At 47.0% G+C, this 26240-nt stretch overlaps 10 non-coding genes across 10 annotated transcripts; all 10 read left to right on the forward strand.

The window, feature by feature from the left end:
* Positions 1 to 1134: 1134 nt before the first annotated feature.
* Positions 1135 to 1207, forward strand: Trnar-ucg (transfer RNA arginine (anticodon UCG)). Its single transcript has one exon. It is a non-coding gene; the product is annotated as a tRNA-Arg (tRNA).
* A 1401-nt stretch (positions 1208 to 2608) lies between these two features.
* Positions 2609 to 2681, forward strand: Trnar-ucg (transfer RNA arginine (anticodon UCG)). The gene has a single exon. It is a non-coding gene; the product is annotated as a tRNA-Arg (tRNA).
* A 452-nt stretch (positions 2682 to 3133) lies between these two features.
* On the forward strand, positions 3134 to 3206 carry Trnak-cuu (transfer RNA lysine (anticodon CUU)). The gene has a single exon. It is a non-coding gene; the product is annotated as a tRNA-Lys (tRNA).
* Positions 3207 to 4097: 891 nt separating this feature from the next.
* On the forward strand, positions 4098 to 4170 carry Trnar-ucg (transfer RNA arginine (anticodon UCG)). The gene has a single exon. It is a non-coding gene; the product is annotated as a tRNA-Arg (tRNA).
* A 452-nt stretch (positions 4171 to 4622) lies between these two features.
* Trnak-cuu (transfer RNA lysine (anticodon CUU)) lies at positions 4623 to 4695 on the forward strand. Its single transcript has one exon. It is a non-coding gene; the product is annotated as a tRNA-Lys (tRNA).
* A 948-nt stretch (positions 4696 to 5643) lies between these two features.
* On the forward strand, positions 5644 to 5716 carry Trnar-ucg (transfer RNA arginine (anticodon UCG)). The gene has a single exon. It is a non-coding gene; the product is annotated as a tRNA-Arg (tRNA).
* A 1429-nt stretch (positions 5717 to 7145) lies between these two features.
* On the forward strand, positions 7146 to 7218 carry Trnar-ucg (transfer RNA arginine (anticodon UCG)). Its single transcript has one exon. It is a non-coding gene; the product is annotated as a tRNA-Arg (tRNA).
* Positions 7219 to 7671: 453 nt separating this feature from the next.
* Trnak-cuu (transfer RNA lysine (anticodon CUU)) lies at positions 7672 to 7744 on the forward strand. The gene has a single exon. It is a non-coding gene; the product is annotated as a tRNA-Lys (tRNA).
* A 1429-nt stretch (positions 7745 to 9173) lies between these two features.
* Trnak-cuu (transfer RNA lysine (anticodon CUU)) lies at positions 9174 to 9246 on the forward strand. Its single transcript has one exon. It is a non-coding gene; the product is annotated as a tRNA-Lys (tRNA).
* A 6802-nt stretch (positions 9247 to 16048) lies between these two features.
* Trnak-cuu (transfer RNA lysine (anticodon CUU)) lies at positions 16049 to 16121 on the forward strand. Its single transcript has one exon. It is a non-coding gene; the product is annotated as a tRNA-Lys (tRNA).
* Positions 16122 to 26240: the final 10119 nt, after the last annotated feature.

Consider the following 26240-nt stretch of genomic DNA (forward strand, 5'->3'; position numbering starts at 1 on the left):
TTTACCTCTCAGAAATGATTATGAAATAAAAGTAAAGTACGTGACGAGTGTGACGTTAGGAAAACATTAGGCAGCATGGAGAGATTCTGTATGGGACCACACAACCCAAATGAGTACAGTGTGATCTGCTACCCAGCAGGTATCCAACGAGGCAGAACGGCTAGCTCTGTCGGTAGAGCATGAGACTCTTATTCGCAGGGTCGCGGGTTCGAGCCTTACGCTGGGCGGAACGGAATTTTTTTGCGCTGCAGATGTAAATTACCGATTTTCTGATTAACGTGATGTAATGGAAATAGCAACTTTAAAATTTGCCTACGTCTCCATCAGTCGCAAGAAAACTGTATTTGAAAGTGAAGGTGATTCTGTAGACTTGTGTGAAACTCATGTTCTGAAGCGCAGGTGGTTTTGTTTGGAGAGAACATCGGCTACGTGTCAGATGTGTAGCCAAGCAGCAATGGGTCGCCATAGCTGCAAATATTAGTCGAAAATATGAAGTGTTGTCAGCTGAAGTCCGATGATTCAGACGACCGTACGGACGAAGTACGCAAAAGTGCCGCTAGGCGGCGCCTGTCTAGCTCAGTGGTAGAGCATTGGTCTAGTAAACCAGGTTTCGTGAGTTCCATCCTCACAGGAGGAAGACGAATCTTGGAAATCAGTTGCGCATCGTGGCCGTATAGCAAACAGTATCTGTGATGAGGAACAATTAGCGACAGGCGTATTATTAAGAATTACTCTCAGATGGGATTAAGGCGAATGGCGCAGATAAAGTATTTGCCAAAGCAGTACGGCATAAGGTGGGACGAGGCAGTCTGAATTACATTTTGTAGATGTATTTCTCACAAATCTCCGAGTCTCTCGCGGTCGTGGTCGTCGTCGTCGCCGCCGCCGCTTCTGCAGAAGTAGCAAATGGACATCGTAGCAAATGCGGTGAGGGACACCCTGTCATCGATTCCGAATGCGCAAAGTGTGTGGTCTTGTTTTCCTGTCTATGTTTGGTCGGTCTCGTAAGAGGTTGAATGTAACGAATGGGTTGGAAAGAGTAAGGGGCAGCGGCTGTGTGGAACGAAAACACAATTCCTCAGGGGCGTGGTCGTTTCGAGATGAGTCGTATATAAGTTGTACTTGGTCGTCAGTGACCGTGTGGCCTAATGGATAAGGCGTCGCACTTCGGATCCGAAGATTGCAGGTTCGAATCCTGTCACGGTCGTCTTTTTCCTGTTCTGAAAAAGAAACATACCGTTTTAATGTAGCAATTGAGCAGTACGAAACCGTCTGAATGTTGCTGTTGACCATTCTGTGCTTGGAGATGGTCTTGAGCCTGAAACACACACAACAAGACCGGTGTTAACTAGCGAAATGGTCGGCAGAGTGCCCGCACCGCGAGTTTTGACTGGCACTTCCACATCTAAAACAACGTCGGAAAGTAACTCGTTCGGCTTTTGAGTCACATCAAGTATGTGTGTTAATTTTGACGCCGCTAGCTCTGCAGATTGTCATGCAATTCCTTTACTCTCAGAAATGATTATGAAATAAAAGTGAAGTACGTGACGAGTGTGACGTTAGGAAAACATTAGGCAGCATGGAGAGATTCTGTATGGGACCACCCAACCCAAACGAGTACAGTGTGATCTGCTACCCAGCAGGTATCCAAGGAGGCAGCACGGCTAGCTCAGTCGGTAGAGCATGAGACTCTTATTCACAGGGTCGTGGGTTCTGGCCCTACGCTGGGCGGAACGGAATTTTTTTCAGCTGCAGATGTAAATTACCGATTTTCTGATTAACGTGATGTAATGGAAATAGCAACTTTAAAATTTGCTTACGTCTCCATCAGTCGCAAGAAAACTGTATTTGAAGGTGAAGGTGATTTTGTAGACATGTGTGAAACTCATGTTCTGAAGTGCAGGTGGTTTTGTTTGGAGAGAACATCGGCTACGTGTCAGATGTGTAGCCAAGCAGTAATGGGTCGCCATAGCTGCAAATATTAGTCGAAAATATGAAGTGTTGTCAGCTGAAGTCTGATGATTCAGACAACCGTACGGACGAAGTACGCAAAAGTGCCGCTAGGCGGCGCCTGTCTAGCTCAGTGGTAGAGCATTGGTCTAGTAAACCAGGGTTCGTGAGTTCCATCCTCACAGGAGGAAGACGAATCTTGGAAATCAGTTGCGCATCGTGGCCGTATAGCAAACAGTACCTGTGATGAGGAACAATTAGCGACAGGCGTATTATTAAGAATTACTCTCAGATGGGATTAAGGCGAATGGCGCAGATAAAGCATTTGCCAAAGCAGTACGGCATAAGGTGGGACGAGGCAGTCTGAATTACATTTTATAGATGTATTTCTGACAAATCTCAGAGCCTCTCGTCGTCGTCGACGTCGCCGCCGCCGCTTCTGCAGAAGTAGCAAATGGCCATCGTAGCAAATGCGGCGAGGGACACCCTGCCATCGATTCCGAATGCGCAAAGTGTGTGGTCGATCTCGTGAGAGGTTGAATGTAACGAATGGGTGGGAAAGAGTAAGGGGCAGCGGCTGTGTGGAACGAAAACACAATTCCTCAGGGGCGTCGCCGTTTCGAGATGAGTCGTATAGAAGTTGTACTTGGTCGTCAGTGATCGTGTGGCCTAATGGATAAGGCGTCGGACTTCGGATCCGAAGATTGCAGGTTCGAATCCTGTCACGATCGTGTTTTTCCAGTTCTGAAAAACAAACATACCGTTTTAATGTAGCAATTGAGCAGTACGAAACCATCTGAATGTTGCTGTTGACCATTCTGTGCTTGGAGATGGTCTTGAGCCTGAAACACACACAACAAGACCGGTGTTAACTAGCGAAATGGTCGGCAGAGTGCCCTCACCGCGAGTTTTGACTGGCACTTGCACATCTAAAACAACGTCGGAAAGTAACTCGTTCGGCTTTTGAGTCACATCAAGTATGTGTGTTAATTTTGACGCCGCTAGCTCTGCAGATTGTCATGCAATTCCTTTACCTCTCTGAAATGATTATGAAATAAAAGTGAAGTACGTGACGAGTGTGACGTTAGGAAAACATTAGGCAGCATGGAGAGATTCTGTATGGTACCACCCAACCCAAACGAGTACAGTGTGATCTGCTACCCAGCAGGTATCCAACGAGGCAGCACGGCTAGCTCAGTCGGTAGAGCATGAGACTCTTATTCACAGGGTCGTGGGTTCGAGCCCTACGCTGGGCGGAACGGAATTTTTTTCCGCTGCAGATGTAAATTACCGATTTTCTGATTAACGTGATGTAATGGAAATAGCAACTTTAAAATTTGCCTACGTCTCCATCAGTAGCAAGAAAACTGTATTTGAAGGTGAAGGTGATTTTGTAGACATGTGTGAAAGTCATGTTCTGAAGTGCAGGTGGTTTTGTTTGGAGAGAACATCGGCTACGTGTCAGATGTGTAGCCAAGCAGTAATGGGTCGCCATAGCTGCAAATATTAGTCGAAAATATGAAGTTTTGTCAGCTGAATTTGATGATTCAGACGACCGTACGGACGAAGTACACAAAAGTGCCGCTAGGCGGCGCCTGTTTAGCTCAGTGGTGGAACATTGGTATAGTAAACCAGGGTTCGTGAGTTCCATCCTCACAGGAGGAAAACGAATCTTGGAAATCAGTTCCGCATCGTGGCCGTATAGCAAACAGTATCTGTGATGAGTACCAATTAGCGACAGGCGTATTATTAAGAATTACTCTCAGATGTGATTAAGGCGAATGGCGCAGATAAAGCATTTGCCAAAGCAGTATGGCATAAGGTGGGACGAGGCAGTCTGAATTACATTCTATAGATGTACTTCTCACATATCTCACAGCCTCTCGCGGTCGTCGTCGTCGCTTCTGCAGAAGTAGCAAATGGCCATTGTAGCAAATGCGGCGAGGGACACCCTGCCATCGATTCCGAATGCTCAAAGTGTGTGGTCTTGTTTTCCTGTCTATGTTTGGTCGGTCTCGTAAGAGGTTGAATGTAACGAATGGGCGGGAAAGAATAAGGGGCAGCGGATGTATGGAACGAAAACACAATTCCTCAGGGGCGTGGTCGTTTCGAGATGAGTCGTATATTAGTTGTACTTGGTCGTCAGTGACCGTGTGGCCTAATGGATAAGGCGTCGGACTTCGGATCCGAAGATTGCAGGTTCGAATCCTGTCACGGTCGTGTTTTTCCAGTTCTGAAAAACAAACATACCGTTTTAATGTAGCAATTGAGCAGTACGAAACCGTCTGAATGTTGCTGTTGACCATTCTGTGCTTGGAGATGGTCTTGAGCCTTAAACACACACAACAAGACCGGTGTTAACTAGCGAAATGGTCGGCAGAGTGCCCTCACCGCTAGTTTTGACTGGCACTTGCACATCTAAAACAACGTCGGAAAGTAACTCGTTCGGCTTTTGAGTCACATCAAGTATGTGTGTTAATTTTGACGCCGCTAGCTCTGCAGATTGTCATGCAATTCCTTTACCTCTCAGAAATGATTAAGAAATAAAAGTAAAGTACGTGACGAGTGTGACGTTAGGAAAACATTAGGCAGCATAGAGAGATTCTGTATGGGACCACCCAACCCAAACGAGTACAGTGTGATCTGCTACCCAGCAGGTATCCAACGAGGCAGCACGGCTAGCTCAGTCGGTAGAGCATGAGACTCTTATTCACAGGGTCGTGGGTTCGAGCCCTACGCTGGGCGGAACGGAATTTTTTTGCGCTGCAGATGTAAATTACCGATTTTCTGATTAACGTGATGTAACAGAAATAGCAACTTTAAAATTTGCCTACGTCTCCATCAGTCGCAAGAAAACTGTATTTGAAGGTGAAGGTGATTTTGTAGACATGTGTGAAAGTCATGTTCTGAAGTGCAGGTGGTTTTGTTTGGAGAGAACATCGGCCACGTGTCAGATGTGTGGCCAAGCATGAATGGGTTGCCATAGCTGCAAATATTAGTCGAAAATATGAAGTGTTGTCAACTGAAGTCTGATGATTCAGACGACCGTACGGACGAAGTACGCAAAAGTGCCGCTAGGCGGCGCCTGTCTAGCTCAGTGGTAGAGCATTGGTCTAGTAAACCAGGGTTCGTGAGTTCCATCCTCACAGGAGGAAGACGAATCTCTGAAATCAGTTGCGCATCGTGGCCGTATAGCAAACAGTATCTGTGATGTGGAACAATTAGCGACAGGCGTATTATTAAGAATTACTCTCAGATGTTATTAAGGCGAATGGCGCAGATGAAGCATTTGCCAAAGCAGTACGGCATAAGGTGGGACGAGGCAGTCTGAATTACATTTTATAGATGTATTTCTCACAAATCTCAGAGTCTCTCGCGGTCGTCGTCGTCGTCGTCGTCGTCGTCGTCGCCGCCGCCACCGCCGCCGCCGCCGCCGCCGCCGCCGCCGCTTCTGCAGAAGTAGCAAATGGCCATCGTAGCAATTCGGCGAGGGACACCCTGCCATCGATTCCGAATGCGCAAAGTGTGTGGTCTTGTTTTCCTGCCTATGTTTGGTCGGTCTCGTAAGAGGTTGAATGTAACGAATGGGTGGGAAAGAGTAAGGGGCAGCGGCTGTGTGGAACGAAAACACAATTCCTCAGGGGCGTGAGCGTTTCGAGATGAGTCGTATATAAGTTGAACTTCGTCGTCAGTGACCGTGTGGCCTAATGGATGAGGCGTCGGACTTCGGATGCGAAGGTTGCAGGTTCGAATCCTGTCACGGTCTTGTTTTTCCAGTTCTGAAAAAGAAACATACCGTTTTAATGTAGCAATTGAGCAGTACGAAACCGTCTGAATGTTGCTGTTGACCATTCTGTGCTTGGAGACGGTCTTGAGCCTGAAACACACACAACAAGACCGGTGTTAACTAGCGAAATGGTCGGCAGAGTGCCCTCACCGCGAGTTTTGACTGGCCCTTGCACATCTAAAACAACGTCGGAAAGTAACTCGTTCGGCTTTTGAGTCACATCAGGTATGTGTGTTAATTTTGACGCCGCTAGCTCTGCAGATTGTCATGCAATTCCTTTACCTCTCAGAAATGATTATTAAATAAAAGTGAAGTACGTGACGAGTGTGACGTTAGGAAAACATTAGGCAGCATGGAGAGATTCTGTATGGAACCACCCAACCCAAACGAATACAGTGTGATCTGCTACCCAGCAGGTATCTAACGACGCAGCACGGCTAGCTCAGTCGGTAGAGCATGAGACTCTTATTCACAGGATCGTGGATTCGAGCACTACGCTGGGCGGAACGGAATTAGTTTCCGCTGCAGATGTAAATTACCGATTTTCTGATTAAGGTGATGTAATGGAAATAGCAACTTTAAAATTTGCCTACGTCTCCATCAGTAGCAAGAAAACTGTATTTGAAGGTGAAGGTGATTTTGTAGACTTGTGTGAAAGTCATGTTCCGCCGTACAGGTGGTTTTGTTTGGAGAGAACATCGGCTAAGTGTCAGATGTGTAGCCAAGCAGGAATGGGTCGCTATAGCTGCAAATTATAGTCGAAAAAATGAAGTGTTGTCAGCTGAAGTCTGATGATTCAGACGACCGTACGGACGAAGTACGCAAAAGTGCCGCTAGGCGGCGCCTGTTTAGCTCAGTGGTAGAGCATTGGTCTAGTAAACCAGGGTTCGTGAGTTCCATCCTCACAGGAGGAAGACGAATCTTGGAAATCAGTTGCGCATCGTGGCCGTATAGCAAACAGTATCTGTGATGAGGAACAATTAGCGACAGGCGTATTATTAAGAATTACTCTCAGATGTGATTAAGGCGAATGGCGCAGATAAAGCATTTGCCAAAGCAGTACGGCATAAGGTGGGTCGAGGCAGTCTGAATTACATTTTATAGATGTATTTCTCACAAATCTCAGAGCCTCTCGCGGTCGTCGCCGTCGTCGACGCCGCCGCTTCTGCTGAAGTAGCAAATGGATATCGTAGCAAATGCGGCGAGGGACACCCTGCCATCGATTCCGAATGCGCAAAGTGTGTGGTCTTGTTTTCCTGTCTATGTTTGGTCGGTCTAGTAAGAGGTTGAATGTAACGAATGGGTGGGAAAGAGTAAGGGGCAGCGGCTGTGTGGAACGAAAACACAATTCCTCAGGGGCGTGAACGTTTCGAGATGAGTCGTATATAAGTTGAACTTTGTCGTCAGTGACCGTGTGGCCTAATGGATGAGGCGTCGGACTTCGGATGCGAAGGTTGCAGGTTCGAATCCTGTCACGGTCGTGTTTTTCCAGTTCTGAATAAAGAAACATACCGTTTTAATGTAGCAATTGAGCAGTACGAAACCGTCTGAATGTTGGTGTTGTCCATTCTGTGCTTGGAGATGGTCTTGAGCCTGAAACACTCACAACAAGACCGGTGTTAACTAGCGAAATGGTCGGCAGAGTGCCCTCACCGCGAGTTTTGACTGGCTCTTGCACATCTAAAACAACGTCGAAAAGTAACTCGTTCGGCTTTTGACTCACATGAAGTATGTGTGTTAATTTTGACGCCGCTAGCTCTGCAGATTGTCATGCAATTCCTTTACCTCTCAGAAATGATTATGAAATAAAATTGAAGTACGTGACGAGTGTGACGTTAGGAAAACATTAGGCAGCATGGAGAGATTCTGTATGGGACCACCCAACCCAAACGAGTACAGTGTGATCTGCTACCCAGCAGGTATGCAACGAGGCCGCACGGCTAGCTCAGTCGGTAGAGCATGAGACTCTTATTCACAGGGTCGTGGGTTCGAGCCCTACGGTGGGCGGAACGGAATTTTTTTCCGCTGCAGATGTAAATTACCGATTTTCTGATTAACGTGATGTATTGGAAATAGCAACTTTAAAATTTGCCTACGTCTCTATCAGTCGCAAGAAAACTGTATTTGAAGGTGAAGGTGATATTGTAGACATGTGTGAAAGTCATGTTCTGAAGTGCAGGTGGTTTTGTTTGGAGAGAACATCGGCTAAGTGTCAGATGTGGAGCCAAGCAGGAATGGGTCGCCATAGCTGCAAATATTAGTCGAAAATATGAAGTGTTGTCAGCTGAAGTCTGATGATTCAGACGACCGTACGGACGAAGTACGCAAAAGTGCCGCTAGGCGGCGCCTGTTTATCTCAGTGGTAGAGCATTGGTCTTGTAAACCAGGTTTCGTGAGTTCCATCCTCACAGGAGGAAGACGAATCTTGGAAATCAGTTGCGCATCGTGGCCGTATAGCAAACAGTATCTGTGATGAGGAACAATTAGCGACAGGCGTATTATTAGGAATTACTCTCAGATGTGATTAAGGCGAATGGCGCAGATAAAGCATTTGCCAAAGCAGTACAGCATAAGGTGGGACGAGGCAGTCTGAATTACATTTTATAGACGTATTTCTCACAAATCTCAGAGCCTCTCGCGGTCGTCGCCGTCGTCGCTGCCGCCGCTTCTGCTGAAGTAGCAAATGGCCATCGTAGCAAATGCGGCGAGGGACACCCTGCCATCGATTCCGAATGCGCAAAGTGTGTGCTCTTGTTTTCCTGTCTATGTTTGGTCGGTCTCGTAAGAGGTTGAATGTAACGAATGGGTGGGAAAGAGTAAGGGACAGCGGCTGTGTGGAGCGAAAACACAATTCCTCAGGGGCGTGAGCGTTTCGTGATGAGTCGTATATAAGTTGTACTTGGTCTTCAGTGACCGTGTGTCCTAATGGATAAGGCGTCGGACTTCTTATCCGAAGATTGCAGGTTCGAATCCTGTCACAGTCGTGTTTTTCCAGTTCTGAAAAAGAAACATACCGTTTTAATGTAGCAATTGAGCAGTACGAAACCGTCTGAATGTTGCTGTTGACCATTCTGTGCTTGGAGATGGTCTTGAGCCTTAAACACACACAACAAGACCGGTGTTAACTAGCGAAATGGTCTTCAGAGTGCCCTCACCGCGAGTTTTGACTGGCACTTGCACATCTAAAACAACGTCGGAAAGTAACTCGTTCGGCCTTTGAGTCACATCAAGTATGTGTGTTAAATTTGACGCCGCTAGCTCTGCAGATTGTCATGCAATTCCTTTACCTCTCAGAAATGATTATGAAATAAAAGTGAAGTACGTGACGAGTGTGACGTTACGAAAACATTAGGCAGCATGGAGAGATTCTGTATGGGACCACCCAACCCAAACGAGTACAGTGTGATCTGCTACCCAGCAGGTATCCAACGAGGCAGCACGGCTAGCTCAGTCGGTTGAGCATGAGACTCTTATTCACATGGTCGTGGGTTCGAGCCCTACGCTGGGCGGAACGGAATTTTTTTCCGCTGCAGATGTAAATTACCGATTTTCTGATTAACGTGATGTAATGGAAATAGCAACTTTAAAATTTGCCTACGTCTCCATCAGTCGCAAGAAAACTGTATTTGAAGGTGAAGGTGATTTTGTAGACATGTGTGAAAGTCATGTTCTGAAGTGCAGGTGGTTTTGTTTGGAGAGAACATCGGCCACGTGTCAGATGTGTGGCCAAGCAGGAATGGGTCGCCATAGCTGCAAATATTAGTCGAAAATATGAAGTGTTGTCAGCTGAAGTCTGATGATTCAGACGACCGTACGGACGAAGTACGCAAAAGTGCCGCTAGGCGGCGCCTGTTTAGCTCAGTGGTAGAGCATTGGTCTAGTAAACCAGGGTTCGTGAGTTCCATCCTCACAGGAGGGAGACGAATCTGGGACATCAGTTGCGCATCGTGGCCGTATAGCAAACAGTATCTGTGATGAGGAACAATTAGCGACAGGCGTATTATTAAGAATGACTCTCAGATGTGATTAAGGCGAATGGCGCAGATAAAGCATTTGCCAAAGCAGCACGGCATAAGGTGGGACGAGGCAGTCTGAATTACATTTTATAGATGTATTTCTCACAAATCTCAGAGCCTCTCGCGGTCGTCGACGTCGCCGCTGCCGCCGCCTCTGCAGAAGTAGCAAACGGCCATCTTAGCAAATGCGGCGAGGGACACCCTGCCATCGATTCCGAATGCGCAAAGTGTGTGGTCTTGTTTTCCTGTCTATGTTTGGTCGGTCTCGTAAGAGGTTGAATGTAGCGAATGGGTGGGAAAGAGTAAGGGGCAGCGGCTGTGTGGAACGAAAACACAATTCCTCAGGGGGTGTGAGCGTTCGAGATGAGTCGTATATAAGTTATACTTGGTTGTCAATGACCGTGTGGCCTAATGGACATTCCGCCGCCAGCAGCCGTGCTGTGGGGACGTGCGGTGCGGCTGTTGCGGTGTTTACATCGTCGCTGCGAGCGGCCGGCGCTGTGTGGTGAGTGCGCGCCTTCTGCGTTAGTCATAGTTCACGATAACATTTTTAGATTGACATAATGGATCAGACAACGCGACGCGATACTTTGAAGTTGATTTTCGATCCGAACTACACCCGACCGAAATCTTACGAAGTTGAGGCATTTATCGAAGAAACTTTTCAGATCAAAGTGGATGAATTGATTGGAATACACCTGTCGATTGTCAGTCCGACTGTGTTCCTTAAGTTATCCAGTTCTGACAAGTGCGACCAAATTGTAGAAGCATGTGGTGGGGTGGCAAAATTCAGACATTCAGACGGACACATAGGGCAGGTCACGGTTTCGCGTGCCGGAATGGGAATACGAACGGTTCGAATATTTGAGCTCCCCTTTGAAATAACGCCCGAGGAGATTAACAACAAACTGAGAGACTATGGCACCATTATCAGCAATGTCGCCGAAAAATGGTCTAGCTTGCACAAGTATCCAGTATTAAATGGAGTCAGGCAAGTTAAGATTGACATGCTGAAACATATCCCGTCGTATCTCTGGATTGGTGGATATAGAGCGATCATCATTTACGATGGCCAGCCGAGAACCTGCTCGGGCTGTGGTTCTACGCAACACGTCCGCGCGCAGTGTGTTCAACGGCGCGTGGCGCAACTGCCGACTGGGGAGCGAGACCCGCCTAGTCAAATGGCCACGCTACCCGTGACGTACGCCGCCGCACTACGCAGTGAGGTCGCCCCAGACATGTGTATCGACACGGCGGTAGTTGCTTATGCCGACGTTCCCGATGGTAGCGTAGCCATGGATACTAGCAGCACAGAAGCTACAGGTCCAGCACACTCACAATACCAGGAAACTGACAGGCGTGGAGAACAAGACCAGGCTAAGACGGCAGAAGAAGGCATGTGCAAATCACTCGAAGAAGTCGGGCAACACAAAGAAGATACGGTTGCCACGTCGGAGGATAATGACCAGCAGCCTATAACTGTTTCACCAAAGAAACGGAAGAAACGTCGAATATCCCGTCAGGGAGCAGCAGAAGCCGCGCCAATTCTGCGCGAAAAGGCGAAACAAATAGGCCAAGAACTGGCGGAGACGACACAGGCAACTCCTCTGGAAGATCGAACAATAAAAAAGAAGACTCGAAATGAGGACACTGACCCCGACCGTGGAATCCACATTCAAGACGGTACAGCTAGTCTGAAGGACCTTCCACCTGTACCCAACACGTACACGCGGGAAGTTACGTGCACGCGAGACTGGGCGGATGACATGGAGGAGCAAAGCCATGATGCAGAGATGGCTGACATAGCACAACGTTCAGGACAGACGGCACCCGACCGTCGACAGGATGTGTCCACCCGGCAACAAACCACCATCAAAGATACTCGTGCGGCAGATGATGATGCCGACTTCTTCTAAGTGGAGCAAGCATCCACTTCCCTTGGCAAACAGTACCCCACCTGACACGGTATAGTCGACATGACGGCTTTACAGGCGTACAGAATTGCAACCTTGAATATAAATAAAATTAGCAGCACCCTCAATCTGAGAAATCTCCAAGATTTTCTGTACGCCGCTGATATTGACATCTTAATGCTGCAAGAAGTAACGGCTATCCGTTTGGACGACATCACTGGCTACAACGCCGTCATCAATCCTGGCAATGACAATAGCCTCGGCACAGCGATTATGACTAAAGAGGGGATCCTACTTACAGACGTGGCGCAACTGCCTAACAGTAGAGGTCTCGCTGTCACGATAAACAACACCAGGTTTATCAACATATATGCCCCGTCAGGAACCGGAAACAAGCGCCGCAGGGCCGAATTTTTCAAAGAGGACATCGCCCCCCTTTTCGCGGTGCGATTTGACCAAATAATTTTTGCGGGTGACTTTAATTGCGTGCTGAGTCCCAAGGATCAGACGCCAAATTTTAAGAAATCTCTGGAGCTGGAGGACATCGTCAGAGACTTCCAACTGTTTGATACTTGGGAACTAAAACACCGTGATAGGCTAGGTTTCACCTATATCACCAGCCATTCTGCCAGTCGTATCGACAGAATTTACGCAACATCCAATTTAAGGAGACACGTTTTACAGTCTGAGCTATGGCCCACGATTTTCTCTGATCATATCGCGTACATATGTACGATAAATTTAGAGAAACAAGGCACTTACAGGGCGAGAGGTCAGTGGAAGCTAAACGTTACTCATCTTTCGGATCCTGGATGTCACGCCGCCTTCCACACCACTTGGGCAGAATGTGAAAGGAAGTTCCACTTGTACGGCACGGCGCTGAATTGGTAGCTAAACTGCGCGAAGCCCGCAATAATAAAGACAATGAAAACTTACTCCCGTGAAAAAGTCGCCTGGCGGAAGCGGACAGTAGAGTTTTACTTCAGCTGTCTGAGAGACTTGTGCGTTCGTGATGCTACAGTCATAACAAATTATGGGCAAATCAACAGAATAAAAGCAAAATTGCTCAACCTGCAGAGACACCATCTCGAAGGCTGTAAAATACGAACGCGTTTGCAGAACGGTACACGAGAAGAAACAACATCGATGTACCACATTCTCCAAGAGAACAAAAGACAAAAACTTAAAATTCTGACGGAACTCAAAACTTCAGACGGGAGACTCTTGACAGATCAAGCTGCAATACGAGACGAGATCCATCGACACTTTAGTGAATTGCTGGCCAATACACAGACAGATGAAACGGCGCAGCAAGCTCTCACTGCTAGGACGACAGAGCGACTCACTCCAGAAGAAGCTGATGTGCTCGCAGCGAGAATAACGGACGAAGACGTCGAAGATGCCATCTCGAAGAGCCCAAAGAACAAATCACCTGGACCAGATGGGCTACCCGCTGAATTTTATCAAACTTTTCGCGAACAAATAATTGCTAAATTGACACTCGTATGCAATGAAATACTAAATGCGGACACTGACCTTCCGAAGGAATTCTGTGAAGGTACAGTGGTCTTAGTCCCCAAAACACCAGGAGGCAAACCCGTGGAGAATCTTCGACCCATAACACTTCTCAATAGTGATTATAAAATCTTCGCCCGTATCATGATGCAAAGGTTCAATTCTGTTATTCGCACAGTGACAGGAGCCTACCAGACAAGTGTGGGAAAGGACAGAACGATATTTCAGACCTTATGCGACTACAGAGACATTATAGCGATATCGGAAGCCTGCAACATTCGCTGTGCTCTGATGTCGCTTGACCTTGAAAAAGCTTTTGATAAAGTTAATCATTCGTACCTGCTCCGGTGTATGACATCCATGCACTTCCCCCAGAAAATTATAGCCTCCGTGAAAAACATACTGACGAATAGCACGTCAAGAATCAGTGTCAACGGACAACTCAGTCACCCGATCAATATTCAGAGTTCGGTAAGACAAGGTTGCCCAATGTCCATGACGCTTTTCGCTATTGCGCTTGAACCTCTCTTAGTATCTCTGACTCGGCAACTCCGTGGATTACATATACACGGACAGAAGATCATATGTCAAGCCTACGCGGACGATGTAGGGGTACTTGTGACTGACGAAAGAGAGGTGGAAACAGTACTTGAAGTTGTGGCGACCTACGAAATGGCGTCAGGAGCTAAACTCAACCGCAATAAATCTGGTATTATGAATCTTGGTCGGGGTATAGAAATCAGAGCCGCTGGAAGTATCAACACTGTGGAAAAAATCAAATGCCTTGGAATAGAATATACGAGTAATATCCGCCGCACGGCCGCTCTCAATTATCGAAAATTACTTGCCACCTTACGGGCAAGCATAAAACAACACAGCTTGCGTAATTTAAACGTAATACAAAAAGTGCAACTGGCCAATACATACATCACTTCCAAAGTCAACTATGTTGCTCAAGTGCTGCCTCTGCCACGAACCATTGCACACCAAATGCAAGCAGCGCTTGGTTATTTTGTCAGCAGAGGTCAGATATTTAAGGTTTCATATGATACCTTGACGCTACCGACACGCAATGGAGGGCTACAACTGACAGACATCTACCTTAAAGCGCAAGCGCTATACGTTAGCAAAACTTATAAACAGTGGCAACGATCACCGCGGACCTTAGTGGCTCACCTCTTACGTGAAATCACCCCAGTCAGCAGAGATCCACCAATCGATGTGCATCACATCTCCCACGAGCTGTACCACTATAAACACTTTCTGGTGGAATACAGCTATGTACGCCATAGAATACCGGAGAAGGACATATATCGGGTTAAGGAGGTTTACAACACCTTGCTGGAAGGAAAATTGCGCAATAGAATAGAAAACAAGTTTCGACATTATAATTGGAAAAACATATGGGACAACATATCTGACCCCCATCTACCATCCAATGTGCGATCGACGCGGTACCTCGCAGTCAATAGAAAAATCCCAACCAACTCCAAACTGCACGCGATACGTCTGGCACACAAACCAAACTGTTCCAGCTGCAATGTCGTCGACACTGCAGAACATCGCTTCGTCTGTGAAGATGTGAAAGACGTGTGGAATCTCTTCAGGCAAAAACTAGCACATGTGCTACGTACGTCACCTAACACAATTTCACCGACACACGTCCTTCTGCCTGATGACGTGCCATATCCTAACACTAAAAGAAGGTCAGCCAACTGGCTCAAAGGACTGACAGTCCATTACATCTCAACGGCTATGACGAAAAGTGAAGCAGATTATTGGATGTACCTGATGACAGAACATCAAAAGCTCGAACGACAAATGAAATACAAAGACAACTACGCAAATTTTTTGAACCGAACATTGTCTCACCGACAGAGCTGAAGAACGATCAAACGACATGTAGTTGAACCTCAAGATTCCTTTTTTTTCCCTTTATGACATTATCTAATTATCTATTTAGCTTCTCATTCATTTTACGCCAACAAGGTGGCTATTTCGTTTATCCTTCGCCCTCGTGTCACAGCACTAATAGGTTGCTGACACACACATGAGAAGCCATCAGGCTGAAGTAAGCCTGGCTCTCCTATAAAAATCGCTCCCACACAACGATGGAAGAATGTAACAGAACTATTTGATTTCCATAACCCCAAAAGAAGGGATTTTATTTACTTGTATACATTTACTTCGTCACTCACCTATCTCATATGGACCAAACATAGCACAGAAGCTAGCCGAAGAAGGCACAAATGGCGAGCGGAAGGACGGGCTGTAGGGGAGGAAGGAGGCCCGATAAAAAAAAAAAATAATAATAAACAAATTAAAAAAAAATTTGGCGCAAAAAAAAGAAAAAAAATGGATAAGGCGTCGGACTTCGGATCCGAAGATTGCAGGTTCGAATCATGTCACGGTCGTGTTTTTCCAGTTCTGAATAAAGAAACATACCGTTTTAATGTACCAATTGAGCAGTACGAAACCGTCTGAATGTTGGTGTTGACCATTCTTTGCTTGGAGATGGTCTTGAGCCTGAAACACACACAACAAGACCGGTGTTAACTAGCGAAATGGTCGGCAGAGTGCCCTCACCGCGAGTTTTGACTGGCTCTTGCACATCTAAAACAACGTCGGAAAGTAACTCGTTCGGCTTTTGAGTCACATCAAGTATGTGTGTTAATTTTGACGCCGCTAGCTCTGCAGATTGTCATGCAATTCCTTTACCTCTCAGAAATGATTATGAAATAAAAGTGAAGTACGTGACGAGTGTGACGTTAGGAAAACATTAGGCAGCATGGAGAGATTCTGAATGGGACCACCCAACCCAAACGAGTACAGTGTGATCTGCTACCCAGCTGGTATCCAACGATGCAGCACGGCTAGCTCAGTCGGTAGAGCATGAGACTCTTATTCACAGGGTCGTGGGTTAGAGCCCTACGCTGGGCGGAAAGGAACTTTTTTCCGCTGCAGATGTAAATTACCGATTTTCTGATTAACGTGATGTAATGGAAATAGCAACTTTAAAATTTGCCTACGTCTCCATCAGTCGCAAGAAACTGTATTTGAAGGTGAAGGTGATTTTGTAGACATGTGTGAAAGTCATGTTCTGAAGTGCAGGTGGTTTTGTTTGGAGAGAACATCGGCTACGTGTCAGATGTGTGGCCAAGCAGTAATGGGTCGCCATAGCTGCAAATATTAGTCGAAAATATGAAGTATAGTCAGCTGAAGTCTGATGATTCAGACGACCGTACGGACGAAGTACGCAAAAGTTCCGCTAGGCCGCGCCTGTTTAGCTCAGTGGTATACGCAAACAGTATCTGTGATGACGAACAATTAGCGACAGGCGTTTTATTTAGAATTACTCTCAGATGTGATTAAGGCGAATGGCGCAGATAAAGCATTTGCCAAAGCGGTACGGAATAAGGTGGGACGAGGCAGTCTGAATTACATTTTGTAGATGTATTTCTCACAAATCACTGAGCCTCTCGCGGTCGTCGTCGTCGTCGTCGTCGTCGTCGTCGCCGCCGCTTCTGCAGAAGTAGCAAATGGCCATCGTAGCAAATGCGGTGATGGACACCCTGCCATCGATTCCGAATGCGCAAAGTGTGTGGTCTTGTTTTCCTGTCTATGTTTGGTCGGTCTCGTAAGAGGTTGAATGTAACGAATGGGTGGGAAAGAGTAAGGGGCAGCGGCTGTGTGGAACGAAAACACAATTCCTCAGGGGGTGTGAGCGTTTCGAGATGAGTCGTATATAAGTTATACTAGGTCGTCAGTGACCGTGTGGCCTAGTGTCGTGGGTTCGATCCCCACAAGGGATGGGCAATTTTTAGATTTCTCGCTTCGCGCGTCGGGCGACTAGGTCGTGCTCTTAGTTCCGCCTCTACCGTAGCGCAGCGTGTTTTCCTCCTGTCAGTTTAGTGCCGTGTTGGTCTCCGTGCGCGTCGCATCGCTGGTTGTCGGCTGGTGTTTGGTGTTCGTGCGGCCCTTCCTGTCGCGGCGTCGTCTCTCGCCGTGATGTCCACCATGGTTCCCACGAAAGTTCCGCGTACAGGTACAGTCAGTTTTACCTTTGACAAATCCACGCGTCACGTCCAGCCCAGTTCTTTGGAGATACATGACTGGTTAGTCGATACAGTTAAGGTCACTACTGATCAGGTGCATACCGCATATTTCGACAGCGAATTATATGTGTTTTTTGTTAAGTTTCTTGACCCGCTCCAGGTTGATTGGCTACTTTCTCGTCATGGTTCTCAGGTACCCTTTACGCACCGTGATGGTTCCACTAGTATGTTTCTCTTGGAAAATGCAGAAGTGATATATACGAATGTTCGGGTATTTAACCTTCCGCCCGAGGTTGACGACTCTTTTCTGAAGTCCGTTTTGCTTCCTTATGGGAACGTACGCCATATTCGAAAGGAACGCTGGTCTGCTCAGCACCGCTTACAGGTATATAGTGGTATTCGGTCGGTGGAAATGGTGGTCAAAAAACCTATTCCTTCTCACCTACAGGTATGTGGTTATAGGGTCCATATCACGTACAGTGGCCAGGAAGGAACATGTTATTATTGTAATGAAACTGGTCATTTCCGTACTAATTGTCCGCGGCGTGTGGTGGTATTAAAACCTACATATGAACAGCGTAAAAAATTGAATTTAGCTGATCTTCTCCCGCAAGGATCTCGGACTGAATCGCTCACTGTTACTGAGGGACGCAGTGATCCGTTGCCCGACAACGGCCGTGATTTTCCCCCGTTGTCCTTGAGTAGGGAGGTTGCTGCCCTTAATTCCGATGTTCCCGCGCTGATTTCTCACAACAAGCGTCGGCGAACACAGGATGATGCGGCTGATGAATCTTCCTTATTGGCTCGCCCTTCCGATGGGCCTCCGGTAAAGGACTCTCTTTCTCAGTCGGAAATCGTGGATGAGGAAGCCACAGGTGCTATCACGCCTTTGCAGAACCTCCCTGACACCTTATCTGACGTTGTTCCTGCTACCGCGGCAGCCTCTTCGGAGACGCCCGTGACGGAACCTGCTTCTGGTTGCCACGTGTCTTCTCCGGTGCTCTCTGACACTTCTCCTATTGACTCTGTTTCGCAACCCCCTTCTGGAATTTCTGTCGCCCCCTCTGGGTCACAGCCTCCTCCCATCAAACAACTGATTGATTCTCCAGAGCCAGTGGATCCCGTTGTTATTCACCAACTGTCCCACCGTGAACCCATGTCTGCGGACGAGTGGGATGTAGAGGCCTCTCTCTTGCAATCTGACACGGAATGTCTACATGACGCTCCTACGCAGCCGAACGCTGCAGCGTCGGCACCGCGGAGCCGCAGTCGAATCCGTAAACAGCCACGGAGAGCCGCGTCACGGCCGAAGAAAAAGCAGTTGGAAGATGAGGGTTCTGTTTCGTAGTTTTTCTCTCTGTGGTTCAGCGCGTGTTTCTGGTATGATTACTTGTATGCTGCTCCGTCAGCTGACGGCTCTCTACCGATCTTTGTTTTTCTTTCTAGGTTGAAGTTCCATACAAGCATATACATTTCTTACTCTGAATATTAACAGAATATGTTCTGAGCTTCGGCTCGCCGCTTTGCGACAGTTTATCTATCAGTCTGGGGCAGATGTTGTTTTTTTACAGGAGGTCCTATTCGACCAGTTTTCCATTCCTGGGTTCTCGACGTTTTTTAATGTCGCTTCCGAACTTTCTACGGGCACTGCCTTGTTTTATAGAGAAGGCATTCCGTTGATGAATTTCGAAGTACTCGACAGTGGAAGGAGGATCGGGTACACGTTTTATGATCTCAGTTTACTGCTTCTTTATGCCCCTTCTGGTTCGGGTTGTACTACCGCACGCTCGAGTTTCTAATAAGAAGAAGTCATTTACCTGCTTCGTAAATCCCCGACAAAGATAATTTTAGGTGGGGACTTCAATTGTGTTCTACGGCCGGTAGATCAGTCTCCTAATTTTAATTTCAGTGAAGAACTCGACGACCTTGTGCGCTCCTTGCACCTGCGTGACGTGTGGGTTTCTCGCTATCCTACACTTGTACGACATACCTACTTTACTCCCACGTCTAGCAGTCGCCTCGATCGCTTTTACCTTTCCGATTCCTTATGTGGGCAACTTCTGGCTGTTGATGTGATACCAGCCTGTTTTACTGATCATTGCGCTGTAGCCGTTACGTTTAATTACGAGCGACAACCGGTAAAATTGTTTCGTCCTCCTTGGATGCTCAATATCGCGTATTTGCAAGATACAACCCTTGGTATCGTCATGGAGGACATTTGGACTCGTTGTTCTCGTACTATGGACCGGTACCCGTCTATCGTGGCATGGTGGACACTGTATGCAAAACCACACATCCGTAGGGCTCTCATGCGTTTTGGGGCTGCGAAGGTGGCAGAAGATCGACGAACGCAAGAATTTTACTATTCTGTCTTACGTCAACTGTACGATAGTGCTACGCATGCTCCCCTCCGGGTTACTGATATACAGCGCATCAAAGCCAAATTGCTGCAGCTCAAACGCATTCAAATGGAGGGCCTGCGGACGAGGTCTCAACCACGTTCCCTTCTACAAGAGGAACTGACGTCACTCTACCATCTAGTCCGTTTACGGTCGCGCCGGAAACGTGGGTGCCTTGCCTCCCTCACAACCGCTGACGGCCGCGTGTTCACCTCTCACCGTGACATTTCTGACTTCGTTTACACCTATTTTACTGATCTGTACGATACTCATGTCCCGGCAGAAACCTCTCTTGACGACTTTACCTCCTTGCTGCCTCGCGTCGTCACTCCTCAATTAAACGACGCCTTTCTGCGTCCCTTTCAGAAGGATGACATAAATGATGTTGTTGGAGGATCGCAGTCCCGCAAGTCGCCTGGATTAGATGGTATTCCTAAGGAGTTCTATGTTCAATTTTTGCCGCTCATTGGTGACACCTTAACGTCAATGGTAAATGAAGTGATGCGGGGAGTCTCACTTCCTGTTCCTTTTCAGGAAGGCAGAATGGTCCTCCTCCCGAAATCCACAGGTCGACCTGCAATTGATTCCCTCCGTCCTATTACTCTCCTTAACTTTGATTATAAACTTGTCGCTCGAGCAATTAATATCCGTCTCTCTAAGCTGCTCGATACCATTATTGCCGCCCACCAAAGCCGTGTGCCTGGACGCACGATACTGACTTCCGTTCTCGAATGTCGCGATGTAATCTCGGTGGCGGCTGCCGCTAATATCCCAGGGGCTTTGCTTTTTCTTGATTTCCAAAAAGCGTTCGATCGCGTCAGCCATGATTTTTTATCGAGAGTGCTCACCGCTGTCGGCTTTAATAATGATGCTCGACAAGTCTTAACTAATCTTTTTACCGGTATCAGTGTCTCGGTGATTGTGAACGGTCACCCTACCCCCCGGATATCGATCAGACGGGGGTTACCCCAGGGAAGCCCCTTATCCATGTCACTTTTTGTTCTATCCTTAGAGCCCTTACTTCGCCATCTCACCATGCACTTACGTGGCTGGAATATATTGGGGGAAATTTTTGCAGTCCGTGCATACGCCGATGACGTCATGGTTTTAGTACGACATGCCGAGGACATACCGCGGCTTAAGGATACCTTGGATTCATATTGTGGTCTTGCTGGTGCTCGCATTAATGATCGCAAATGCACGTTCCTGCCGTTGAGAGGCTTTGATCATGTCGTCATTCCTTGGGCGACGGTTGTCGATCGCCATAAGACCTTGGGGATCATAGTGGATCGTAATCCGATCAAAATGGCGGCACTAAATTGGCGTGAGGTTACGAGTCGTGTTCACGGGGCGATCCTTGAACATGACCGCCGTTCCCTTAGCCTCCTTCACAAGGCACGGGTTTTAGAGACCTATGTCTTCAGTAAAATATACTACGTTGCGCAGGTCTTCCCGCTTCCCGCGATGATGGCCCGCAGGCTGAAACAGCTGTCTAGTCGATTTCTGTGGCGCCGCCATGTCTTCCGTGTCCGGTATGAAGTTGTGGCCAGGCCTCGGAAGCTTGGAGGATTGGGTCTTTCAGATATCAAAGTGAAGACGTCCATCTTATTTGCCCGCCGCAATGTTTTAACCTGTACGCGGGCTCCGCATTCAGTCACCTCTCGTTTACTTTCCCGCCTCCGGCCGGCCAGTCTGACCCCTCCTGTTGATGTTGGACGGATTAATCCTAAATTGCGGCACATTCGTGAATACTTTGTACTTGTCGTTATTCTGGGTGCTGATATACTTTCTATGACGCATATTACTACCAACATGCTACAAATCCGTTGGGGTACAGCATGTTTCCCTTCTTCTGTTGAACTTGCTTCCCCGTCAACGTCATGGAAAACGGTCTGGTCTCATCTTAGTCTTCCCATTTTGCCGATGGAGATTGTTTCAACGTGGTATAAGGTCATTTACCGTGTGATACCTACTGGTGATCGTCTTTTTCGTATTGGCCTTCGTCCGACTGATCAGTGTGAGGAATGTCATCAAACTGACACCTTACTTCACAGGCTAGTTGCTTGCGGACGGGATCACTGGCTCTGGGTCCGCCGTCAATTAGCTTTTCTTACTAGAGGGCCTGAAACCTCATTCCCAGACGACATCTTCTTACATCCGGACATCTCTTATTTTCCTCAGACGAAAACGTACACGATTGTCTGGCTCTTGGGTTACTATGTCCATTACGTCATTGAAGGCGGTAATGACCCAGATCCCCGCGTTTTTCACCATTATTTGTCAACTGCGCATTGGAAATGGCAGCGGTTACCACAATACCGAACGCTTTTTGCGAATATGCTTTTTCTTGTGTTTAACCGTCAAGGTGTTGGTTAAGTTCCCCTGTGATTATTGTTTCTTCCCTGAGCTCGAGTCCCCTCCCTTGTTGTATTTTTTCGTAATTTTTTTTCTCTCTCTCTTTTGCATGTATATATATACACCCAAAATTCATACGGGTGGGGTAACGGGTTGGTCTTCCCCTTCAGAAGAAATGTTTTATTTGTGTTTCACCTAATTTGTTGATTTTCTTTTTGCAGCTAATATTAAATGATGATTTGACTATGGTTGTCTGAATTCTCGTGAAATATACCAAGTCAATCTGATAATAAAAAGAAAAAAAAATGGATAAGGCGTCGGACTTCAAATCCGAAGATTGCAGGTTCGAATCCTGTCACGGTCGGGTTTTTCCAGTTCTGAAAAAGAAACATACCGTTTTAATGTAGCAATTGTGCAGTACGAAACTGTCTGAATGTTGCTGTTGACCATTTTGTGCTTGGAGATGGTCTTGAGCTTGAAACACACACAACAAGACCGGGGTTAAGCAGGGAAATGGTCGGCAGAGTGCCCTCACCGCGAGGTTTGACTGGCACTTGCACATCTAAGACAACGTCCGAAAGTAACTCGTTCGGCTTTCGAGTCACGTCAAGTACGTGTGTTAATTTTGACGCCGCTAGCTCTGCAGATTGTCATGCAATTCCTTTACCTCTCAAAAATGATTATGAAATAAAAGTGAAGTACGTGACGAGTGTGACGTTAGGAAAACATTAGGCAGCATGGAGAGATTCTGTATGGGACCAACCAACCCAAACGAGTACTGTGTGATCTGCTACCCAGCAGGTATCCAACGAGGCAGCACGGCTAGCTCAGTCGGTAGAGCATGAGACTCTTAATCACAGGGTCGTGGGTGCGAACCATACACTGGGCGTAACTGAGTTTTTTTCCGCTGCAGATGTAAATTACCGATTTTCTGATTAACGTGATGTAATGGAAGTAGCAACTTTAAAATATGCCTAGGTCTCTATCAGTCGCAAGAAAACTGTATTTGAAGGTGAAGGTGATTTTGTAGACATGTGTGAAAATCATGTTCTGAAGTGCAGGTGGTTTTGTTTGGAGAGAACATCGGCTACGTGTCAGATGTGTAGCCAAGCAGTAATGGGTCGCCACATCTGCAAATATTAGTCGAAAATATGAAGTGTTGTCAGCTGAAGTCTGATGATTCAGACGACCGTACGGACGAAGTACGCAAAAGTTCCGCTAGGCCGCACCTCTTTAGCTCAGTGATGTCTGTGCTCAGCGCTGTGGCTGGCTTGTTTACTTCTGCGGGGTAAGTCGTTCGCTAGCAGCGGTTATTCTTGCGTGTGAGGAATGATGTTGATGAATCAGTGATGACACAAGCTATGAGGATAGATACTTTGAAGTTAACTTTCGATAATTCATTTGCTCGACCAACCTCTTTCGAAATCGAGGATTTCATCGAAAACGTGATGAAAATTGGAATCCATCAGGTTATTGGTATACATTTGTCGATTTTGTCTAGCATAGTTTATATCAAGATGAGAGATGCCGATTTTTGTGACAAAATAGTTGACTCCTTCAGTTCCGGTTTGAAGTTTAAGCATAGTGATGGCAATGTGGGTGTAGTTACTGTTTCCCACGCAGGGCTTTGACTTCGAACAATTCGCATTTTTGAACTACCCCTTGAGGTACCAGCCGATCTGATAAATGTTGCGATATCGCCATATGGCAGTGTTTTGAGTAACTTTGCTGAACGTTGGTCTCCGGCTCATAAATATCCGGTTTTGAATGGCGTCAGGCAGCTTAAAGTAGACTTGCAACGACATATTCCGTCGTACGTCACGGTTTGTGGGTACCGTGCAGTCGTAACGTATGATGGCCAACCTAGGACATGTGCTAGATGTAACTCGACGGGACATGTGCGTGCGGAATGTTTACAGCGTCGTGTACCTCAACTGCCAACCGGAGAGAGTGTTCGCCCTCCCGCAATGTCAACATTACCGGCATCGTACGTGTCGGTTGCTCGCGGTGAGCCGGCAAAACAACCGATTCGTGATCCACCTGCTGGACCCAGTCTCGCAGTTAATGTAGCATCACCGGACACTCCAGTCACGTTCGGGATGGCTGTTTCTGAAACCCATGACACTAACAGGACCAGTGATATGGTGGTAGAACAACCCATACAGGGTGCTGAGTTAACGGAGATGTCCCTGGCTCCTGCTACCATGTCCGAACAAGTGACTGAAACGATGCCGAACTCTGACGCAGTAATACGCGGTAATAGATCTCCGAAGAAAAATAAAAAACGGAGCATGGCTCATCAAGGTGCGGAAGATACAGCACCGAGCTTGCGGGGAAAGGCAAAATTAATCGGCCAGAATTTAAAAGAAGGACCAGCTGACGCTGTCGCCTCGACTTCGCGCTCACGTAACGCACCACGATCTGACAACACCGTGTCGGAGCCGCCCGCGACGTCCGACAGCAGACAAGATGAGATGCCGATTCAGAACACTGAGCCACCGGATACGAATCCACCGTTTCCTGAACCAGTAGGCACCCTTTCCTCTCCTAATTGGGCAGACGAGTGTGAAACGAATAAAGATGATGTAGAGATGCAGGAGGATTCAACACCCGCGACTGGGTCCTTGCCCCCTCTCTCAGTAGTTGATGGAAGCAAAGTCCACGTTGCCATGGCTACTCAAACGACCTAAACTGTCAGCGCCTCCAATTGACAGCTAGCTGACGTATCCTAATGTCTACTCCTTTCGTACGGAACATCAATGACCACCTTGCAGGCCTACAAGATCATGACTCTCAATATCAATAAGATACGTAGCGATTTGAATCTGAAAAACTTACAAGACTTGTTATACGCAGCTGACATAGATATAGCAATGCTTCAGGAAGTGAGTGATATCGAGTTAGACCACATAGCCGGGTATAACGCGTTCATAAACCCTGGCAACGGTTTCGAACTTGGAACAGCATTACTCTTAAAAGAAGGGATCATTGCCAATTGTGAGGCCAAACTTGTGACCGGCAGAGGGATAGCAGTAACTGTCAATAACATCAGACTGATTAATATTTACGCACCTTCTGGGTCCAGTAATAGGCAACGCCGTGCAGAATTTTTCCGCCACGAGATCCTTCCCCTCTTCGGGACCAACTACACTGATGTCATTTTTGGCGGAGATTTCAATTGTGTGCTTAGTCAAATAGATCAAACTCCGCACTTTAATCGGTGTGTTGAATTAGAACAGATCATTCAAGAACTCCGCTTAACTGACACCTGGACGTCCACGCACGGAATGCAGTGGGTTTTACACATTTTACCAGTCATTCGGGAATTAGGTTAGATAGAATTTACATATCGTGTAATTTAAAGCAACACCTGCTACAGACCGAAATATGGCCTACTGTATATTCCGACCATGCTGCCTATATCTGTTCCGTCAACATGAAACAACAGGAAACCTACCGGAGTCGAGGGTTATGGAAGTTCAACATTGCACATTTGCAAGATACTGCATGTCGAGAAGCCTTCCTGTCCACTTGGACGGTCTGTGAACGTAAATTCAATTCCTACAACTCCGCGATCGAGTGGTGGCTCCAATGCGCCAAACCTCAAATTAGGAAAACTTTAATGATTTACTCCCGTCAGAAAAATCAGTGGCACAAACGGACGATGGAATTTTATTTTCAGTGTCTTCGGGAGTTACATAAATTTGACGCGACCGATATCCGCAATTTTGCACACATCAAAAGAATTCAGGCAAAAATTTTAACGCTGCAACGGAAACAGTTGGAAGGTTTTCAAGTTCGGGTGCGAGTTCCTACGACGGTGCAAGAAGAAGAGGCTGCCATATATCACATGTTACGTGAAAGTCGACGAGGCCGTCGGAAAATCTTTACACAGATCCGAACCAGTACCGGTGCCATAGTTACTAAACAAAGTGCAATCTTGAGTGCGATTGAAGAGTACTATCGAGACCTGATGTCCAATAAAATAACAGATGTTACCGTGTTTGCGGATTTTACGACAAATTTATCACGGAGACTCGGCCCCACAGAGGCTAATCAGCTTATTACAGAGGTGACAGAAGATGAATTAACAGACATTATCCTACGGAGTCCGAAAAATAAATCTCCAGGTTCGGACGGCCTACCTGCAGAAGTATATCAAACCTTGTGGCCGCAGATGAAATCGAAGCTACTTGCAATATGTAACGAACTCATGAACCCATGTAACGTTATTCCGCAGGAATTTCGAC

Source organism: Schistocerca gregaria, chromosome 10 (genome assembly GCF_023897955.1).
Source record: "Schistocerca gregaria isolate iqSchGreg1 chromosome 10, iqSchGreg1.2, whole genome shotgun sequence".
In the NCBI taxonomy this organism is placed as follows: Eukaryota; Metazoa; Arthropoda; class Insecta; order Orthoptera; family Acrididae; genus Schistocerca; species Schistocerca gregaria.